This window comes from Myotis nattereri (genome assembly GCF_964212035.1).
Source record: "Myotis nattereri genome assembly, chromosome: 10".
Classification (NCBI taxonomy): domain Eukaryota; kingdom Metazoa; phylum Chordata; class Mammalia; order Chiroptera; family Vespertilionidae; genus Myotis; species Myotis nattereri.
In genome coordinates this window covers 18,687,353-18,693,778 of record NC_138085.1, presented here as the reverse complement: position 1 = coordinate 18,693,778, position 6,426 = coordinate 18,687,353, and the positions used below count along the sequence as shown (strand labels likewise).

The 6,426-nt window shown below is 41.2% G+C and overlaps 1 long non-coding RNA gene across 1 annotated transcript in view; it reads right to left on the bottom strand.

The window, feature by feature from the left end:
• Nucleotides 1-3,286: 3,286 nt before the first annotated feature.
• LOC308525985 overlaps nt 3,287-6,426 on the bottom strand; it is a 43,972-nt gene continuing 40,832 nt past the window's right edge. The window contains exon 10 of the long non-coding RNA XR_013996505.1: nt 3,287-4,443. This is a non-coding gene — a long non-coding RNA (uncharacterized lncRNA). The remainder of the gene's footprint in view (nt 4,444-6,426) is intronic.

Sequence of the window (6,426 nt, the reverse complement as noted above, 5' to 3'; positions counted from 1 at the left end):
ATAAAATAAAATTGATGTTAATCATTGGGTTCTGATGACTTATCAGAGAATCACTAATTTGTTAAGGGCCCTTAGAATACACTTGGCTTAATAGACATCAGCTGGGACTCAGGGCAAGGTCAGAGCCATGCCCTGAGGGCGGGACCAGTCAAAAGATTGGATGTCACTCAGTCTGACTCTCTGGCCCAGTGTTAAGGGGATGGATCTCATGATGTCTCAGGCCCACCCAGATGTGATGTAACTTCCTGTAATTGGAGTATATAATAAACAGCTTTCAGAGCTGGCTCTCTCTGTGCCTGTCCCTCCAGAGGGCAGACTCTCTCTGTCTGTCCCTGGAGTCAAAGGGCAGACACCACACCCAGCCCAAGCTTTTAATCTAGTTTATGTCTGTCTTTCATTATTCTTTAAACTCCAAAGAGCCTCCTAACTTGCTCGAACCGGTTCAAGTCTCCCCCTCCCTGCGGGATGTGGAGAAGAGACCACAGCCCCAGCGCGCCCACCATAGTCATTTATGACTAACTTATCCTAAAAGAAAAATAAATAACAGCCAATAGCTTTTATTGAAACACAATAGATGTATTAGTTGTTCTAATGCAACAGGGAACTGTTCCAAGGCCAATGTGAGACGTTGAAACCAAACAAAAACTGAGCTTCCTTATAAAAACTTGATTGTTCCCAATAATTACAGATGACAAGATAGTTGCTGCTCATTACTTACATATGGCTAAATAAATTCCAGTAACTAGCTATGGGATTCGCTTTCCAATGCTTGATAATTTACCTCATTTGTTGCAGGGGATTTGAGGTTTGGCCATTCTGCCTTGTTTCACAAAGTCCATTGGACCTCATTTTATTGCCCTTTTCCCATTACTTCTGCTAAGCTTAGAATGAGCCCTAAAGACTAAAGTAGACAGAACCTAGAGACAGAACCTAGTGAGAGAACATGGCAAAAGATCCTGGACAGAACCCGGCTACAGGAATTGGCTGGAGATCCTAGACAGAACTTGGCTGCAGATGCTGGCTACAGAACCTGGCTGAAGAACCTAGCAAGAGAACATGGCTAGAGAACCTGGACAGAACCTGGCGACTGAACCTGGCTGGAGAACCTGGAGAACCTGGCTGGAGAACCTAGCGAGAGAACATGGCAAGAGAACCTAGCTACAGAACCTGGCTATGATGATCACCTGAACGCTGCCTATGTGTCATTTCTTCTTCGCCAACTCCATACACACCTTTGGGGACCCCTGGACCTGCTGGGGTTGGACCCCAGCATTAAATCTGATCTTTCAAAGTTCAAAAAAAAAAAGAAAGGCTAAAGTAGCATCCTGGATATTTGGTTAACATACCCCAAAAGGGGTGTGCTTTAGGGATAAATCTCCAATACAATATGTTTCAAGGCTATTTCAAGGATGTAATAACTTCCAGGAACTCTTCACATTTCGCCATTCTTGGAAAAAGATATCCTTGATGCCTAAAAGTGATCATGTCCCAATTGTACTAATTCTAGGAATAACCATACGAAGCTTTATCTGTACATAGTAATACTGTTGGACTTGGGAGATAACAAGGTCCCTCTGTTTAAAATCCTCCGTATGTCCCAATCAAAAGAGTGACTCTATTCTTAGTGTTTTTCTAAATATTTACTGTCCACTGCAATTCATTTGCCCTGTGTGCGGACTGTCTTTTAGCCATGCCAGTCTTAAAACTTCCAGATAATTTATATAATCTACCAGGTGACTCTTATGGTTTATGAACGTTCTGAAGTTATAAGAAAAAATACTTGCTCACACTTGCTAATACACCTTAGTTCCCAATATTTCAGAAGCAATATTCTAAAAGACCACAAGATGGGGGTATTCCTGCATACAAGCAAATTCTCAAAGCAGTGCACTGAGCTCCCAAGTTTCAAGTTCTGCTTTGTTGTTTGTTTGTTTGTATAAAATTTCTTTATTGATTAAGTTATTGCATATGTGTCCTTATCCCCACATTACCCTCCCCACTCATGCCCTCAAACCCTGTTGTCTGTGTCCAGTGGTTAGGCCGATATGCATGCAAATAAGTCCTTTGGTTGATCTCTCCCTCTTACCCCCACCCTCCCCTACCTTCCCTCTGAGGTTGGTGGTCTGATAGATGTTTCTCTGTCTCTGGATCTGTTTTTGTTCATCAGTTTATGTTGTTCATTATATGTACCACAGTCCCTGGAGGCCTAGTGGTTAGGGTTCGGCGCTCTCAAGTTCTGCTTTGACCAATAAGGTAGACATTACCCACATGAGGCTAATTTAAAATGAAGTCAAAGGTGAAATCATGCTCCTAAGTTGCACTAACCACCTCTCAAGAGCTCAATAGCCATATGCGGCTACTGGCTACTCTACTGCAAAGTGCAAAATAAAACATTTCTATTCTCAAAGGATTTTAGTGATTTTAAAATTAGTTTTCTTTAATTCAAAAAACAGAAAAAGTTTTAGAAAGTGCTGATTCTTTTTATTATTCGTAACACTGAACAAGTGGGAAAAACTTAAATGACCAGTGATAGAATTTTGGTTATCTGAATTGTGATTTAAACATATGCTGGAATATTACAAAGCCATTAAGATAGGACTCTCTTAGAATATGCGGGACGGTTTATGGTATAATTTTAAGAACAAGAGGAAGCAAAAAGTATGTGTACATATATTTTTATAAATATATGTGCATACACATTTCGATATATAATTCCAAATTTGGCAACTTTATACTGTGCATACATATACATACCTATATAAAAAGGAAAAAAAAAACACACAAAGAAACAAAGGGAAAAGATCATACTATTATCTAACTGTGGGATGTGAAATTATGGAGAAGTTTATGTTCTTCTTTCAACATGCCTTTATTTTTTTATCTTTTTCCAGTATTGGAGAGAAAAAAAATCAACGAAGGAAGAAACTATAAAAAGAATGTGGAATTTTTTGAACTTTTTCAAAAGCCAAAATAAGTTTCAGAAGATTCAGTAATTCACTTTAAAAAACAACAACTAAAGATTTTTTTCTAAAGAATTTCTTTTAAAATAGGTTTCATTGATTTTCTACAGAGAGGAAGGGAGAGGGATAGAGAGTTAGAAACATCCATGAGAGAGAAACATCGACCAGCGGCCTCCTGCACGCCCCCCACTGGGGATGTGCCCACAACCAAGGTACATGCCCTTGACCGGAATCGAACCTGGGACCCTTGAGTCTGCAGGCTGACACTCTATCCACTGAGCCAAAGTGGTACTGGCTAAAGATTTTTTTTTATTTAATAAAGTTTTGTATATCCGCTGAAGCCGTCTGCATAATTCTTGTCAACAAGACAGGTGTCATGGCAAGTGTCATTCATAGCATGCTCCCATGTCTACAGAGCAGATGAGTGGTCTCTGGATTCTCTCTGTAGCTGCACCTGTCTAAACCTTGAGCCCAGTGTGACATTCATTCATTTATTCGGAAGCAGATCTGTAAACATTGTCTATGCTCGAATTGTTCTGAATGAGAGTCTCTTCTGTGTCCCTATTGCTGTCCTTAACCGTAAAAATTCTTTTCCCACTGGTGCTTTTGGAAATTGGTTGAAATTCATGAAGACACCAGCATGTGTCTTAGGAACGGAAGGTCAGACTTTCCATCAGGAGGACAAGAAACCCTGGACACAGGAGGCAGCTTGCTCTGGGGGAGCCGACTTGGCTGGATTTGGAGCCCCACCAATTCTGGCCTCCTGTCGTCAGTTCTCTGACTTCAGTTCTCTGCTTTCTAAAATGGGAGGCACATGGGGACCATTGTGGGATTAGAACAATACATGTAAAGTGCCTGAATTATGGAAGACAACTAGGTTTTTTTTAGTTCTTATTATGCAGATGTTTATTTAACAGAAAATTATCCATTTTTCCCTTTTATCAACCATTTTGAGCACTGTGAGATTTTACACTGTCTGGCCAGGTGTCAGGCTGTGTTTAACATTTGTGTAGCTGGAGGAGACAAAGGCTCCAACTACCTCTGAAGTCTCTGCTTTTGTTTTTCCTGCTGCCTTCAGATTACCCTAAGAATTCTTTCTCAGATAGAGTTTGCTTCGTGCAGTGCCATTAGCTGGCATGCACTCATAGTTCAGAGGGCTGGAGAGTGTCACCCCCAGGGGCAATGGTAAGATTTCTGGGAGGAGGTGGGGAAGGCATGGTTTTCTTTACTAAAATGAGAGGAGAAACTGTGAAAGGTGAGATGGAAAAAAAAATAATCACAGATGACTCCTCAGGCAGATCAAATTTGAAAAGAGCACCTAGAAGGAACAGAATTTAGAAATTAATTTTCTCAAATACTTTGTAAACACTTACATACTCTTGAAAAGTCTTCATGTGCCCTGTTTTCCAGTGTTCTCAAATTTTCCATCAGGTAAGGTCTGTATGGATAGGAAGGAGTAGCAATGCCTTCTGAGCTCTGGTAACTGTGGGAACAAATGAAGAGATTGAGTACAGGGAACTGCAGATGCCTCCTGTCCCCTCCTCTGCAGCCAGGACTCTCAGAGGGGAGAGGGGGACACACAGACACTGGGGTTAGAATTGGAGGGCTGAGGACTGCTCCCCTGGGATTATCTGGGCAGACTGGGAGCCCCCAACAGGGATGCTGCATGTCCTCACTCTCTGGGTGAGTAGAACTCCAGAGGGAAACTTGGAGTAGGACCCCACACATGGACCCAGACTAGCTACTCCCTGAGCTACAATAGGAGATACAAATACTCTGCCCCTGTTGCCAGAAAAACAAAATAGCTCCGCCTCCCATCCCATATAACACCAATGGGAAAGGCACTGGGTTCATTTAAAGACAGGATTCCCTTCATGAGGCTGAACTCAGATATTTAATTGAGCTAAATATTTTCTTTTGCTCTTATCCCCTCTATCCCCTGGTGGGGGACTCAAGAGAAAATCCGTTTAGAAATAAATAAATAAGCTATATTTTTTCTGCACATTAAACATACTGAATATATTTGCAACTTTGATCCGTACTTATCTTTATTCATACAAAACTGTAACTCTATCTGACATTTCTTCTTAAAGGTTTTTCTTCCTCGCTACAATGTGCAAAGGAAATTTCTTTCTCTTTTTTTTTAAAATATATTTTATTGATTTTTTTACAGAGAGGAAGGGAGAGAGATAGAGAGTTAGAAACATCGATGAGAGAGAAACACCGATCAGCTGCCTCCAGCACATCTCCTACTGGGGATGTGCCTGCAACCCAGGTACATGCCCTTCACCGGAATGGAACCTGCGACCTTTCAGTCCGCAGGCCAACGCTCTATCCACTGAGCCAAACCGGTTTTGGCAGGAAATTCCTTATTATAAAAATCGTGCTGTGGTTTCAGCTGTTGTGTTTCTGTAAAGTAAGCTGAGCTTCTTTCACCAGATACTGAGCAGGGGTCTTGTGAAAATAGCATAAAGGCTCTTGTGAGGGGAGAACCCTTCCTAGTATCTAGTGATAAAAGTAATTCAGAATTTGTATATATTTCTTAAAAAGAAACCTTCAAAAGTCATTGCTGAATTCCCATTCAGCACTGGGAACTCTTTGGTCCTAGCACAGGCCTAGGCACCTTCTGAGAGGGAGATCCAGTACTGAAAAGGTCAGTTCTAGAAATGTCTGTAAAACATACATTTGGCAAATGAATGAACAAAGAAGCAAAGAAACACTCATAGAGAAGATGTTCCACTCTGCTGACTTAAAGTGTGCTTTCCAAAGGAGGTTTGAAGCTTCCTACTGTTTTTGCAGCTCCTTTGGATTTTTAAAAGGCAGGACCTTTGAAGTCTAATGGGAGAAAGACAAGAAAGTGCTGGGCATTCAGAATCATGGGCAGTGGGAATATTGGGGAACCTCAGACCAGTCACTTCATCTCCCTGAACCAGTTTCAATCTGCAAAATAACTAAAGTGTGTGTTGTTGTTTTTTTTTTAATATTTTTATATATTAAATCCATTGGGGTGACATTGGTCAACAAAAACATATAGGTTTCAGGTGTGGGTTCTATGTTACAGGATCTGTATATTGCACCTTGTGACCAACACAGGAAGCAACACCAGGCTGGTGAATAGGAGATGAGGTGTAAGGGCGCATCATGGGTCAACTGGCCACCAGAGGCCAAAGGACTGGCCTGTGAAGGACCAGGAACAGGAGCAACATCCTGGCGTGAACCTGGTCTGCAGTCAGAACCCTCTCCTCCCCGAGGCAGGTCACAAAGCAGCTACTGCATTTCTGAACAAGAAATTGAGACGCGGGTTTTGACCAAAAAATTAAGATATTTTAAAAATTCATGAATCTATGTGGGATGTCCTAAAGAGGATGAAGATATCATATGTATGTACATGTTAATGAATCAGGTTTATTACAAATAAAAAATTTATGAAATCTAAAAGAGCTCTTTGCTCAGGAAATCATTCAGC